Source organism: Typopeltis vanoorti, chromosome 12 (assembly GCF_054136105.1).
Source record: "Typopeltis vanoorti isolate ZY-2024b chromosome 12, IOZ_Tvanoo_1.0, whole genome shotgun sequence".
Taxonomy (NCBI): domain Eukaryota; kingdom Metazoa; phylum Arthropoda; class Arachnida; order Uropygi; family Thelyphonidae; genus Typopeltis; species Typopeltis vanoorti.
Window position 1 is genome coordinate 91,541,944 of NC_143560.1, and position 16,845 is coordinate 91,558,788.

Genomic DNA, 16,845 nt, shown 5'->3' on the forward strand with positions numbered 1-16,845 from the left:
AGACATCTCAGAGAATTCCTACAATATTGAGTTGGCCACAAGAGATAAAAGGATGGAAGCCTCATCCTACCAAGACTACTTATCATGGAAATTCTTTTGTAATTTTCACATTCAGTTTTATTTCCCTTTTTTGTAGATGGATACTATGAGACTATTTTGGTAATCTGGAATTTGAACTTCTGACCAGGCTTATTGAATTATGTAGTGCATCAGCTGCAAAACTTTTATACTCCATATTTGAGTAGTCTAGGTTAAATATTATTTTCTTGAGATTCATGAAATCACAAGACTCATCATGGGAGATCAATACAAAGTCAATCATACTATTCCTTAAACTCTCCACCTTCTGCACTTTCACCACTCTCTCAGGTGATTCATTCCATGATCTTGTCACTTTCCATGCAAAAACTTCTTAACCTTTTACTTACTCCTTTTGTTAGTTCCAGGGATGGCCCCTTGTCCTTGTTCTACTATTTGAAAAATCTCCTCAGTGTTAATCTGATAATAATCCTTCAACAGCTTAAATGTCTTAATCATTCACATTGGAGATTTAATGGAATATTATCAGCACTGAGAAAGGATTAAAACTAATTTTAATGCTTCCAATATTTTGTCTCAGTTACAGAGACATCTTCAGGGATTACAAATAACTTTTGTAACAACACATACAAATACAGTTTTTATTTATCATTGTATTGTATTTGTGTGTTGTTACAAAAGTTATTTGCAATCCCTGAAGACGTCTCTGTGACTGAGAATAAATACTGGAAGCATTAAAATTAATTTTAATTCTTTCTCAGTGCTGATAATATTCCACTAAACCTCCAACATGAATTTTTCACAGCACTTAAGCCTCAACACACGGTCTTAATCATATTGCTCTCCTTTTGTCTTCTATCCATCAAACTCTGCAGTCTGCATGCCCTCAGTCTATCCTCATAATCATAATACTCTCTCCATGTAACTTCATCCCCCTTCAAATCCTGGTGACTAGCTATCTCTTGTGGCCAACTCAGTATAGCAAGAATTCTCTGAGATGTCTTTGCAACCATTGCAATATGATCTCTGAACTTGAAATCTCTATCAGCAGTCACCTCAAGATCCCTTGCTTCCTCCACTTCTTCCAGTGTAACTCCACCAAGTGAGTATGAAGCATCCCATCTGTGGATCCTAAAATTTAAAACCTTATGCTAAATTTAAAACCTATATTTCATTAAAATGTCAGCCTTATTCATTTATCCACCTTACCCACTTATTTAAATCCTCTTGAAGAGCCAAAACATCAGTGGTTACTAATAACTCTACCAAGCTTCATATCATATTAGGTCTGTGGAATGAACCTTATGAGAATAGGTTGAAGATTTGTGGGTTGCAAAAATTGGTCGATAGGCAGAAAAGGGGTGATATGATTGAGACATTCAAATTACTGAAGGGTTTCTATAAGATTAATCCAGAAGATATTTTTGAAAATAGGACCGGTGGTGGGAGGATGGGGCCATGCATGGAAGCTGGGTAAGAATGTGGTTAACAAGGGTGTTAGAGCTAGGTTTTTTACTTGCAGAGTGGTGAATGAGTGGAATAAGCTGCCAGAGTCTGTTGTGGGTGCTTGTTGTTGTTGTTGTCTTGTCCTTTGAAGAGTCTTAGATGTTTCCGTGCGCTCTTTGTACTGCTTTGGCTATGTCTGTGATTTTGTTTGTATAGAGCTGTTGTTCAGGATTAGGATCTATTTCTTGCAAGGCTGCTGTAATTGCTGGACAGGTAAAGATGTGAGTGGGTGTCAGTTCCGTATTGGGGCAGTTGTTGCAGTTTCTATATGTTCTCGTATCATCTGTATTGATCTTCATTCCTCTATAATGTCCTGTTCGTAGTCTTGCTATCGTAGTGGAGGTCCTTCTGTCAGCATTGATCTCGGGAATTTGATGTTGTATCACTGATTTCAATGGAATTAGTTTAGCTTTTGCTAGTGCATTGGCATCAGCAAGAGTTATCATATGAGTTTCTTGGTTGAGTTCTCTGGCCTCTTTTGCTAATTTATCAGCTGCTTCGTTGTGATCAATGCCTACATGAGCAGGAATCCATTGTAGAATGCAACTTTTACCTAAACACTTTAGATGATTTAAGAGTTTATGGATGTCTTGTGTGAGCTTGGTATTGCCATTTTTGATTGCCTCCATAGCTGATCTTGAGTCACTGTAAATTATAATTCCTTCAGATTGTTGAGATGATGATAGATTTAAGTAGGCTTCTAGTGCTTTAATTATTGCGTAGAGTTCGCTGGTAAAATTGGAAGCGATTCTCCCAGATCCAACTTTTATTGAAAGTTTTTCACCTTTCGGGAGTAGAAGGAGAACACCAGCGCCTCCATTAATCATATTGGTGTCTGATGATCCATCGGTATAACAAATAACCTGTTTGGAGGATGAAAGAAGGTTGATGGTATTTAGGCCTTTTTCTTTAAGCATTTCTTTTGGTTCTTTTTTTGTACAGAGTTTGGTAAGGTTTAGATTTATGAAGGTATTTGAAGGTAAAGGACTGGAAAATAGAGGTTCTTTGTTTATGTGGACATTTAGCTGATCAAGACCTATTTCTTTCCTGATAGTGTCATCATATTGTAAAGTCGATGATCTGTGAAGTCTGCAAATTTGGTTCCAATGTTCATAGGTTTTTAGGGAGACATGATCACTTTGGTAGCTTCTGATATTATTTATGAATTTTATGGTGGCAAATTTTCGTCTGTCCTCCAGCAGGTCAAGCCCACATTCCTGTTGGGCTCTGATGTTGTTAGTGGATGAGACTGCACCAATGATAATCTTGGATGCTTTTGCTTGTATTTTGTCTAGGTTTTTCTTTACCGATGAAGCCGAAGGTGACCAGATAGGTGCTGCATATTCCATTATTGGCCTTATTAGTGTAGTGTAAGTAGTTTTGAGGATTTTTGGCTTTGCACCCCAATTTGTTCCACAAAGCCTTTTCAGTATATTTAATTTTTTTAGAGCTCTGTTGGAAGTGTTAGAGATGTGTTGTGCAAAACGTAATTCCTGATCAAGCGTAATACCAAGGTATTTTGGATTTGTGACTTTTTCAATTAGCTTGTTATTGATCATGACTTTGGGATTGTAGGAATGTCTATTTTTCCTGTCTGTACTAAATGTACTTAGTTTTGTTTTGTCTGGGTTGATTTTAAGTTTGAGTTCGTTTGACCATTTTTCTAATCCTCTCATGGATTTGTTTAGAATTTCCTCTGATTCTTTGATTTTAGCACTAGTGTGCCAGATGGCTATATCATCTGCATAGCAAGTTACTTTTGTGTCTTCTGTAAGGTAGGGATGAATATTATTGACATATAGAAGGAATAGTAAGGGACTGAGTACTGAGCCCTGGGGAACACCAGCCCAGGTTCTCCGCTCTTTTGATATTGCTGTATTGATTCTGACTTTGATCTTTCTTCCTCTGATGAAATCAGCAATCCAGATTAAAGCGTTTCCTCTAATTCCAATATCATGTATTGTTTGTATTAATTTTTTGATCCAAACACGATCAAAAGCAGCAGTCATATCAAGGAATATGGCAGTTGTCTTTTTTGTTGGTTTTTCCTGAAATGAGTCTATTATTGTTTGGCAGAAATGGAATAATTGATCTGTTGTCGAATGACGAGTTCTATAAGCAGTTTGGTAGTAGTTGATTTTCTTATTTTTTGTCAGCCAGTGCATAAGCCTGGAGTGTATGATTCTTTCAGTAATTTTACAAAGTATGCTAGTTAATGCGATAGGTCTGTAACTTTGACATTCTGCAGCATTTTTGTCAGGTTTCAGGATGGGTACAATAACTGATTTTTTCCATTCTTTTGGAAGTTTGCCCGTTCGCCAAGAGGTATTGAGAATGTCCAGAAGTTATTCTTTGGCATTTTTGCCAAGGTGTTTGACCATATGACCAAAGATAAGATCATTACCAGGGGATTTATTAGGTGCAGTTTTCTCGATTGATGAATTTAGTTCACTTAGTGTAAATTCTTCGGAGAAGATGTCATTAGTTTGGTATGTTCTTGCTTGTTTTAGCATTTGACTTGTGAGTTTATTGAGGGGCTTGTCCTCTCTGTTATACTGAAGTTTGGAGTTGTTTGAATAGGTTTTTGCCAGTGTGTTTGCAATTTCTTGATCTGTAATAGCTTGTTTGCCAGCATTTATGATGAAGTTTGTTTTCTGTTGGTTCTCTTTTTTGATATTGTCTAGGATTCTAATAATATTCCAGTGTTGGCTGTCTTTTCTTGGATCCAGGTTACTGCAAAGTTCCGCCCATTTCTCTTGTTTGCACTTCCAAATTTCCTGCTCTATTTTGTGTGTTATGTCCATTAATTTCTTTCTGTAATCATCAGTTTTATTAATTCTGAATTGTTCATTGATATTGTCTCTTTCTGTAATCATTGAATCAATATTGTGATCTTTCCAGTATGGTATCCAGGTGTTTTTCCGCTGGCCTCTTGGTATTGTTGCTTTGGCAGTTTTGCTGATGTTTTTTACTTGCAGAGTGGTGAATGAGTGGAATAAGCTGCCAGAGTCTGTTGTGGGTGCTACGACCATGAATGAGTTCAAGGCAAGGTATGATAGATACTGTGTGAATGTCGAACAGTTGTTCTTGACATGATGTTAGGGCCTCCCTTGATGAGTCTGTCGACTCCTTGGAGTTGCCCGGGATTATTATTATTATTCCAGGCAACTCAATCTGCATACAAATTCTCTCTGTGATCTTGTGACAATATCATTGACATAAAGAATGAACCCTGTGGAGCTCCATTTGTAGCTTTCCTACTCCCTGATAGTTTCTCCCTTATACAACTCTGATATCTATTAGAAAGCCAGTTTTACCGATCCAATCCACTGACTTGATATCTAAACCCATATGTTATAACTTAAAAATCAACTTATGTTGCATCCTATCAAATGCCTTTTGCAAAATACAAAATAATGACAGTGTATGCCTTACTCTCATTCACTGCTCTTATTACTCTATTGTAAAAGATAATTAATACAAGATTGCCACTTAATAAATCCATGCTGGTCTGCATAAATGATATTGCCTTCATCTGCTCAATTCTGTATAACAGTTCTTACCAATTTCTCCAAAATCTTAACAACTACAGAAGAGATACAAACAGGCATGTAGTTTGATACCTCCATTCTGCTACCACCTTTATGCAATGGCACTATTTTACCCTCCTTCCTCTTTCCAGAAATCTTTCCCATTGCAAGATTCATTAAACAGTCAAGTTAATAGCACAGTCAGTCCCACAGCACATTCTCTTAAACATGTGGTGAAATTCCATCTAGTCCCCCCCCCCTGCCTTACTGACATTTAGCATACTCAGCATTCAGAATTCCTAATAAATTAAGTATTCAGTATATTATTAGTATAAATATTATCTTAATAAATGCTTATCTGAAAGAAGAAAATATGTCCAGAATACATTTTGTTATATATAACAGTAGATTGACTTTTAAAAATGCCTATTAATTACTACCAATTATTACTGCAGGAAAATTACATAAAGTAAAACCTTATTAATACAAACATGACAGGACCTAAAATTTTACAATTTGTAACGGGATTCAAAAAAATCGAATTTGAGGTGAAACTATATAGAATTTGTTGCTATGATCAAACTTTTATTAAAGCTTCTAGAAAATCATTCTTTTAAACTGACAGTATTTAGTTTATGTTGTAAGTTTAAAAATATATATATAATTTTTATTTTGCACTATTGTCATTCTTTTTAAACAACATACATATTGCTTGCTCATTACTTATTCCATTGACTTATATTATTTTTGATAGGACATTCATCATTGCACTGTGTATTGAGAATATTACTTTTGTTGGCACTGTTGTAGAAGAATTGGCATAGATGTGTTTACATGAAATCCTAAAATTCCCCATCCATATTCACACTATTGTATTCAAATTTGGAATATAGGTCGAAGACAAGATAGTTGGAGAGAGAAATAGAGGTACTTAGAAAGGAAGTGAATTGCATGAAGACTGAGTTGAGGAGGGTAAATGAAGAGATTAAGAAACGAAACAAGTTTATTTGATGCAAGGAGAATAAGAGTGGAAGTTGGGATGAGCCAGAGAAATAGTGAAAGGGAGAGGAAGTCAAGAGAGTGTAAAGAGGGAGGAGAAGAGTTAAAGTGGAATGAATGGAACTGTGAAGAGTTTAATATATGGAGACTTCATGATTCAGGATGCGAAGAGGAAAATGTTACAGGAGTGCTTGTAAGCCTAAGAGAATTAAGTGTGACCAGAAAAGTGTGAATTGGGTAGCAAAAGATTTCAGATTGCTGTTGGAGAAAAGGGTGAAAGGAAAGCTAGCAAATGTGTTGCTTCTGTATGATAATATACAGTTGAGGAGAAGAGTTATGATAATGAATGACATAATAAGAATGTGCTGGAAGATGGAGATCTGGAATATGTGAGTGTTTGACATGAATATGATGACAGCTGTATGCAAGGTATGGTTGCATCTGAACATGGAAGGATCACATTTGGAGTTGCTGCCATTTTCTGGGACGTGAATGTGTTAAGGAAGAGAAACGAGAGCTGTCAAAGCAGAAGGCAGCAGGATTGTCTCATGCAAAGATTGTAGTTTGGGCAATGAGAGGTTGTATATTGGAGCCCAGTGGAGTCTGAGGTGCAATAATAGATATAACAGTAATGAAAACAAATGCCAGGAATAAATCTGAGTTTCATTAATAGCCTCAATCTGTCAAAAATTATTGGTATTAGTGAGACATAGCTGACAGAAGATGATATCCTAACAGGAATAGAAGGATTTCAGCAGGATTAGAATGAGAGAAAACAGAGTGGTGAAGTATTATTTATAATAAGTGACAAGTTGTACCCTGTCAGGTTAGTGAACTAGGAGGGAAATGGTACTGATAGGTTTGAGAGTGTATGATGCAAGATAGAAGTAGGTAAGACAGAGTATTTAGTGAAATATTGTTGAAGGCAAGGGAATAGAAAAAAGTGAAGAACAGAAAACGTTTAGGAAAATTAGTTTTGCAAGTGAAGCAGATGATAATTATGAGTGATTTTAACTATGATAGCATAGATTGGAAAGAGGAACAGCATATAATAAGATAACTGAATTTCTGGAATTCTTTAGGGGCAGATATCTGTGGCAGAATGTGATAAAGGGAACATGATAATCCAAGAGTTCTGGATTTGGCCACAGCACCAGAGGATCTGATCATGGAGTTGTTCTTCCTATCCTTAAGAATGACAACTTGAGAGATGATTATATATAGAAGTATCAGGGAGAAAAGAATTTATGTAGAATTATGTCATGTGATCATAACAGACTTTTAAATCAGCTTGAGGCAGTATTGTGGAAGAAATAATTTGAAAGAAGAGGGGATCAGTAGTGCATTGGAGATAGGCAAGAAATATTTGTTAGTAGCATTGGTAAATTGTATAACTTGAGGGAGAAAGATAAAAAAAAGTTTTAGAATGAAATAAATATTAAGGGAATAAAAAAAAATTACTCAAGAAAAGTGACTAGTAAAGAAGGAAAAAAAAAACACAATTATGATTCAAAGAAAATTCAAGGAATTTTATATGATATGTAAATATGTCACTTGTCTGATTGGATGAATGCCTTTCTGCTCTCCATCCAGTAGGTTCAAATCTTACTTGGGCATGGATATTTTTGAAAGTCTTTTACATAGACGAAATGTTATTGATTAGTGAAATGATTTTCAAAATGTATATGTTTAGTCTCTGGAGCATGGTTTTCAAATTATTTAATCCTTAGTCCATCACCCAGTACTAATATACAATAGATTTACAACTTTCTTTTGAGCTGGGTTTACATTAAAAAAATATGGAAAAAAAAATTGTGAACAAAAAAAAAAAAAAAGGAAAAAAAATAAGTGTGAATAAATAATCTTTTAGATGGAGACATTGGTTGGATGAGCAATGCAGATCACAGTGGAGCTGTTTGATGATCACTTTATTAGGATATTTCATCTTGGTAAAGCAGTTTTTATTTCTTACTGACATCTAGAATACTAAATACTCTAGATGCCATTAAGGGATTGCCATATTTTAAGGGAATGTGCCTAGGACTTGATAGTGTTTGTAATCTGGCATTTAATGAAAATATTATTACTGGTAAAATCCTTAAAGAGTAGACAGCGGCTAAGATATTGCCATTATATAAGAGTGGTGGTAGAATGGTGGCATTTATAGACTAGTTTTATTTCTTCTGTAGTTGTGCAGTTGGAGAAATTATAAGAGCATGTACACAGAATTGGGAAGATGAGAAAAATATTATTTATGAAAGTTACCATGAATTTGTTAAGAGCTCGTGTTCAGTAATCTGTTTGTCTTTTATATTGTAAGAAGAGTGGTTGATGAGGGAAATGCACATACTGTGATTTTTTTTTTCTTCTGGATTTTACAAAAGCATTTGACTGGTTACCACATGACAGTTTGGTATTTTAGTTGCAACATATGGATTTAAATATTAGGCTAGTAGATTGAAAATTAGCTATGCTAGTGTATTGGGGAAGAAGTATCAAGGAGAAAGAATGCTACATGTGAAATTTCATAGGAAAGTGAACTATGACCAATACTGGTCAACCTTTATTGGTCAAGACACTAGAATTGCACGATGATATTATTATTATTATTATTATTCAGGCCTCCAAGGAGTCAAAAGACTCATCGAGGGAGGTCCTTTCTAAGACATAAAGTCTGTCAAGACTCATCGAGGGGAGGTCCCCCCCCTGAGAAACACAAAGTTTATCATACCACTCCTTAAACCCACTGACCGTTCTTGCTCCCACCACTCCATCAGGCAATGCATTCCACGGCTCAACCACCCTCCACACAAAGAAACCACTCCTTACCCTCTTGCTCACAGTTTCCTTTCGTAACTTCCAGGGATGGCCTCTTGTCATCACTCCTTCCTGCTGATCAACCAAGCGAAAGAACTCCCCAGTGTCAACCCTGTAACATTTAACCTCTTATTTAACCTCTCAACAGTTTAAAAGTCTCAATCATATCACCTCTCCTTCTTCTATCCACCAAACTCTGCAGTCCACATTCTCTCAGCCGATCCTCATAACTATCCTTGTACAGTCCTGAAACCATCTTTGTCATCCGTCTTTGTATCCTTTCCACAGTTAATTTATCCCCTTCAAATCCTGGGGACCAAATCTGAGAACAATAGTCCAAGTGTGGTCTGATCAGAGACTTATACAACGGAATGATAACCCTCTTATCTCTGCAGGTCAGTGTCCTTCTCATAATAGCAGCAATCCTCTGTGTTACCTTCACCACCTTTGCAATATGTCCCCTAAACTTCAGGTTTCTATCAATCATCAACCCCAGATCTCTTGTCTCCCCTACTTCCTCCAGTATAACTCCTCCCATAGAGTATGCAGCATCCCATCGATGTTTCCCAAACTTCAAGACCTTACATTTTGCTGCATTAAACTGACACCCCCATTCATTTGCCCATCTATCTAGCTTATTTAAATCCTCTTGCAGGGCTACCACATCTGTACTATTACTAATAATCCTTCCAAGCTTCGCATCATCTGTAAACAACTGAATATCCCCCTGCAATCCACTGGCTATGTCATTGATATAAAGGTTAAACAATATAGGTCCTAGTACTGAGCCCTGTGGGACCCCACTTGTAACCCTCTGCCTCCTGGAAACTGCTCCACCATACACAACTCTCTGATACCTATCAGACAGCCAATCCTGAATCCAGTTGACCAATCTGACATCCAGACCCATGTGCTGCAACTTAAATATCAGCTTATCATGTGGCACCCTGTAAAATGCCTTCGCCAAGTCTAAGAAAATTGCAGTATATGCCTTTCCCTCATCTAATGCTCTTGTAACTTTATTATAAAAGGCTAGCATATTGCTAAAACAAGAGCGTCCTTTCACAAATCCATGTTGATTCTCACAGATAACATTACCCTCATCTGCCCAATGCTGTACACTGTCCCTCACTACTTTCTCCAAGATCTTAACTACTGATGACACACAGACTGGCCTATAATTAGACACTTCCAGTCTGTTACCACCCTTATGTAATGGCACTATCTTACCTTCCTTCCATTCCCTGGGCACCTTTGCCAAAGCCAGACTTTCATTGAAAAGCCACGTTAAAGGTATTGTCAATTCCCTAGCACATTCTCTCAAAACTCGTGGCGAAATACCATCCAGTCCCACAGCTTTACTGACATCCAGAGTACTCAGTATCTGAAACACACTCTCCTCCTGTACCTCCAGACCTCGTACCAGTCCTATCCCTCTAGCATTAAAACTGACTCCTCTAGGATGAAATACTCCAATAAAGTGTTCATTGAACAATTCCACTATGTCCTCTGCATCAGTCACTCTATTCCCATTTTTATCCCACAATATTATTCTTCCACAGTCATTTCTCCTCCTACAGGCTGCATAGCTAAAAAATTCCCTAGGATTTTCTTTGGATCTTAGGGCCAATCTCCTCTCATATTCCAGTTTCGCTTTCCTTACCACACGAGTCACTCTTCTGGCCTGTGTCTTATATTCCTCATGCATCTCTTCACCTGTCTCCTTATATCTCTTCCATAGCCTCTTTTTCGCATGCAATTCCTGTTTAATATTGTTTGTCATCCACTTTACTCCAAATTGTGTCCTCTTCTTCACTCGTGGTATACAACTTACCATTGCTGATAACTTCGCATCATCTGCAAACAACTATTCAGTTGTTTGCAGATGATGCGAAGCAGGGATAGTTTACTAGTAATAGTGCTGATCAGGAGTATTTGAATAAGCTAGAAAGATAGACAAATAAATGGAGGTATTGGTTAAATGCAACTAAATATAAGATCTTGACATTTGGATCCACTGATGGAAGGCTGCCTACTCTATTGCTGGAACTCTAATGGTGGCATTGGAGGACGTAAGGGATCTTGATATGAAGGTGGATAAAAATTTGTCATTCAGGAAACTTTTTGCAGAGATGATGATGATAACCCATTGGATTGCTGCAGTACTGATGCTGACTAGCAGAGAATAAGAGTGTGTGTATGTGTGTGTTTATTACTAAAATACTCTGGATAAGACCTCAATAAAGGTTGAAGCTGGTCTGGGTAGTGGCCTTTCCCATAATGCATAGCATTATACATGTCTGTAAGGATAATGTAGTTTGCATTATGGGATACTAAGGCAAGTGATGTGAAATCATTAGCCTCTATATACGAGCTGCCCAGCATTTAAGTTACTTCATGCGCAAACTTTGTTTGTTTACACTTGGATAAAGAATTAAACCAAGAATATAATTTCTTGGCATTTAATTTATAGTATAACCAAGTGGAAAAACTTTCAACAAATAAGTGACTCTACTATTACATTACATTACTGTGTATCTATCTCCCTCATCCGATGCAGCTGTCACCTTATTGTAATAAGTAAGTAGATTACTAAAACATGACTTCCCCATAGCAAATCCGAGGAGAGAAAAACAGGATTAATAAAAATTTCTGCAATCAGTGTCATCTTACCATAATCTTTTCTTTTTTTTTTTTGCTGGCTACATATCGAAAAAACTCCTTGGTATTTTTTTTTTTTTTTTTTTACCCTTACCAACCTAGTTACCCTCCTTACCTGTTCCTTGTACTACTCATGGAATTGATTATCACCACTCATCTTATGTTGTCTCCATAATGCAAGGGTGGCCAACTATGATCCTTTTGGAGCCAAAATAATTCTGGTAAGAATTAGAAGAGCTGCAACCTTTTGACTGATGTGATGGTACGGGAGTAAGTGAGCATGCATGGCGAGGTGGCAGAAGGTATGCCTTCCTGCCAAAACATGTTAATTACACTTCTGGTGCTCACCAACTGCTTTGACTAATTACACACCTTATTTTAAGGAACTTGTTAAGCAAATGGATACAAGGAAGGACTCTACTAGTAAATAAATAACTAAAATTATCGTGTTTTGATTTTAAAATTTTTCTAATTGTTTAAGTGAACCTCATTTAATGTGTTTCGAATTAAACTTTTATATTGCAGAAATTTTTATTAATCCTGTTTTTTTCTCCTTCTTCTCTTTTTTGTTGATGCCTCTTCTCATTTCATTTATTTTTTTTCTGGTAGAGCATGAAGAGCTGCGTGGACACGAGCCGCATGTGGCCAAGAGCTACCCCTGCCTTAATGCCTTCTTTCTTTGTATTGTTGCATATTTAATCTCTTCATTCATGCATTTCACACCTAATTTATTTAACCTCCTGACCCTTTGAATACATTTAAACATTGCATCTACTGGATAGTTCTTGAGTAGTACCCAAGCTGCATTGATCCCCTTTCCACCCAACTCCTCATTCCATGCTACACCTGTAAGCATCTCCTGAGTAGTTCCACACATATATCTTTTCTTCACAGAAGTGCTCACATGGCTGGCAACCACTCAGGTAATGACTTCATGGTCACTCTCCATTTCATGGAGGGTGATTTGACACCTTATTTATAATGACCTCCTTTGATGAGATGATCTAATCTCAATCCTCACATGCCCTCTGTTACACACTGTCTGAAGTAGTTCTCTCTAAAAAAAAACAGAACTAATAAAGGCATTTTCTTTATTTCTGGTTACTATCTCATCATCCCAATCGATGTTGCCATAATTATTATTATTAACAATTTTTAGGTAAATGATTTCAACATTGCAACCATTTAATTTCCCTTGTTTCTGGTAATTTTGTATACAGATATAACAGCTCATTTCTGAATCTATAACAAGTCTCACTGATGCGACTTATTAGATGTGGGTTCTCCATGTCCTTCCTCAAGCCATTTCTTTCTCTCATTACGCATCCCAGTACCCTCTTCGAACCAAACTGTTCCCCTTACATCCCATTCCTGTCTTGTCTACTCACCACACTTTCACTTCCTCTTTGAGCATTGACTTTTCTCATGCTATGTTCCCCTGTACACCCTGTGTGTCCCTCTTCCCATTTCCCCGTTTGTCTTGTTTTCTCACTCTCTTCACTCATGCTATCCCCTTTTTGTTTTTTTTGAAGGGATGGGAAGAACAGCTATTTTGTTAATCTTTTTGGCAGTTCAACAAGAATGTCTGCAAATAAAGGAGAGTTCAGCTGTAAGTTCAGCCTGGGTAGAACAGAGATTGAAGGTTCTGTTGGCAACGGTTTTGATAACACTATGTGGTTGGGAGAGTGGGGGGGTATTGATGGGAAAGTTTATGTATCCACCTATGTGGGTGGTTTCTGTAAACTGAGAAAGAAGGGTGCCATTGGAAAGATGTGATTAGAGTATCTAGGAAAAGGCAGGCTATTGTTATTTTATTTTCTGGGGTGCTAGTTGTCAAGGTAGAGGAGGAAAGAGCCTATTATGTTTGAGTCATATCTTTGCTAATGTTTGTCCTTTCCAGCATCTCAGAATTAATGTGCTATGTAATGATTTCAGTTACCATTTTGATTTCTGGAAAATAAATACAAAATTAATTTCATTATAAATGTTAGCTTCCGTCATTCATATATATTATGTCAACATTATTGGATATTGTGGATGTCAAAGGTTTATTTGAATATTGTTGAAAGTTTATTTTTCACTTGGTTAGAGTATAATAAATTTAGTTTAATCCTTTATCCAAGTGTGAACAAGCAAAGTTTGTGCCTGAAAGTATCTTCAGGACTGGGGCGAGGTGGTACAAGGTGTTGTACCACCTTGACCCAGTCCTGAAGATAATTTCAGGTGCAAACTTTGTTTGCTCACACTTGGATAAAGGATTAAACTAAATTTATTATACTCTAACCAAGTGAAAAATAAACTTTTGACATCTTTCTCTAAATCCAGAGTAATTTATTAAAAAAGGGTGGCACACCATTTGGCAACTCCTATAGGTAGAGATGACCTGCGAATGCTTCTGCCTGGTATCTCAGCTTGGGCCTGGCTCCCACTGAAGAGACCTCAATAAAGGTCGAAACTAGTCTGGGTAGTGGCCCTTCCCTTAATGCATAACATTAGACATATCTGCAAGGAGATGTGTTTTGCATTATAGGGGATACTGAGACAGGAGTGTTGGTAGCTTGCTCCACCTTTGCAATGAGTTGCCCTGGTGTTGTACCACCTTGCCCCAGTCCTGAAGATACTTTCAGGTGCAAACTTTGTTTGCTCACACTTGGATAAAGGATTAAACTAAATTTATTATTTGAATATTGATTATTTGTTATTCTCAGTTGATAAGAACAATATAATATGTAATGCAGATACAATTTTCAACTTGCATATTCATTGCAGTAGTGCTCTTTGTTCCATTCTTCTTCGTCTCTACACTGTGACAAAGCCTCTACCAGACAGAAGCTATTCTGTTAAATAGTAAATTATAAAATAAACCTGTTTGATTAAGTGTAAAAACCTTTCAGTGCATATTCTGCTTAAAACACAATTCCCCCCCCCCCCCCATCCTTCTATCTTTGAATTCTGTTGAATTCAATCAATGCTACTACATTTGAAATCGATGACGAGTTAAAATTAGGCTTGGGAAATATTTTGTATCAAGCACTTCAATGCTTAGATTCTCCAAACACACATTAATCTCATTTTATATAATATGAAGACACCATAAGATCATGAACACCAATTGTTTTTTTAAGCATCACTCTGCATGATTTGTTTTTAGGTTTTTCAGTACTCTAGAGTAAAATAGTGAAAAGTATGCTGAATTCTTTGCAGCATGGAGTTTCACTTCAAAATCCATTTTAAATATTAATTTTATTTTACTTTATTTAACTTCTTAGATAAATTTTCAGCTTCAATTTTACAAAACTAGTGTTTTTGCAATTTGTTTATCTGCCATGTTTTCTGTATTGTAGTTTTAAGGGATTACAAGAAAAATGATCACTTGACTTCACTACATGTCATTCAGAATACGTTGTATTCCAGATGACTCATACAGTAGATCTATGGTAATGGCCAGAGATGACCATATGCATCTTCTCTACATTTTTCAACATTAATATATCTATTTTTATTTTTTGGTAGAGGGAGAGAGAAAGAGAGAGAATCTCCTTATATAGGAGAAAGCTGTATTAATGAGGTTTTGCTAGTTATTATATTGCTAAATAAAAACAAAAATTATTCATGTTGCAGAATTAATAACAGATGCAGAATTTCTGTAGTTTCATTTAAGAAACTAACATAAACTTATAGAGCTAGTGAACTTGTGGGAAATTAAGTACCAACCTAAATATAACACAATGTTTGTATTTCTTGAAATTTCATTTGTGACTAATGCTATAAACCTATACTGTATCCACTGTGTGGAAGTACACAATTTAAGAATAATTTTTACACTCCACTACACTAAATGATAGCTCATTCGATCTTCTGTAGCATCATGAGTTGAATGTAGTATTTTTATTCTAGAGAACTTATGAACTGTGATTTCACTTTGAACAGTTCAATTTGTGTTGTGCGGTATTTATAGAATTTAAAAAATTTTCTTCTTTCAATATTCCTTGTATTCTATTAGTACTATTTAATTATTCAAGTACAATATATACTGATGCTTGGAATTTTGATGTAATAATGATATATTTATTCCTAATGAAATCATGAACACTTTTAAAAGAGCTGCAATTTAGATATAGTTCAAATGAGTCATATTATTCTGCTTTAATTTGTGGATGAGGAAAACTCACTATTGTTGTAGAAATTTATACATTATCACTGGTTACTTGTTCTAGTAAATTGTTCTGTAGAACCCCCTGTGTGATGTTTGCAGTTTCCTACTTAGATCAAATACTATTAGTCTGGTGTTGTTTATTCATTTAAATTTTGCAAAATGGTACTAGTACCAATGTTAATTTAATTTATGTATGTGTGTATGTATATATACACACACACACACACACACACACACACACACATATATATATATATATATATATATATATATATATATATATATATATATATATATATATATATATATATATATATATATATATATATATATATATATATATATATATATATATATATATATATAATTACTTTCAATGAGAAACGTTTTTTTTGTCATGGTATGTCTAATTTATGTTCTCACATATATATAGGTCTTGTGTTCAGATTCTCAGATTTAACTGGAGTACCCTTAAAAAAAGTATTTTTTTTTTATTCATTGAATTTGGCTTTTAAATTATTATTAGTTTTATTATTCTTAATACAATGTTCAGTAGCATCAATGTTTCCATATGACTGAATTCCTTGTTTTCCTGAATGGAAGAGAAAAAAAAAAACAATAAGACTGATGCTCAGAAAGCAGGATCTCTTGATGTCACAGTTCTATACTATACTAAAAACTTGATTTACCTTTGAAGGTTACTAGTGAACTATGTCTTTTAATTTACATAATGGGTTTTTAGAATTTATTTTTTTTATGTATATCCCACCCACAAAAGGTTGCTCTCTCTCTCCCCCCCTCTCTCTCTCTCTCACACACACACACACAAGAAAGGAGGCAGACCATGAAAGAAAGTGAGTGAGAGAGTGATTTTCATTTTAAACTATCATACATTAGTATCACGGATGAATAATATTTATGTAGGAACAAAAGTAATATCACAACATATGAAAGTGCTGCCAAACAGAGATAGGATTCCATTCATGATAAGATATTCCAGTGTTATTGTAATAGAGATGTTCATGAAGTCTCATTTCGAGTCCAAAGTACTAAAACGTATTAAAACTTTTGCAAAGTTGGATTTTTTTTAATGTGAAACATTAGAGTGTCAGCAGCTCAGTTAGTATAGATCAGGCC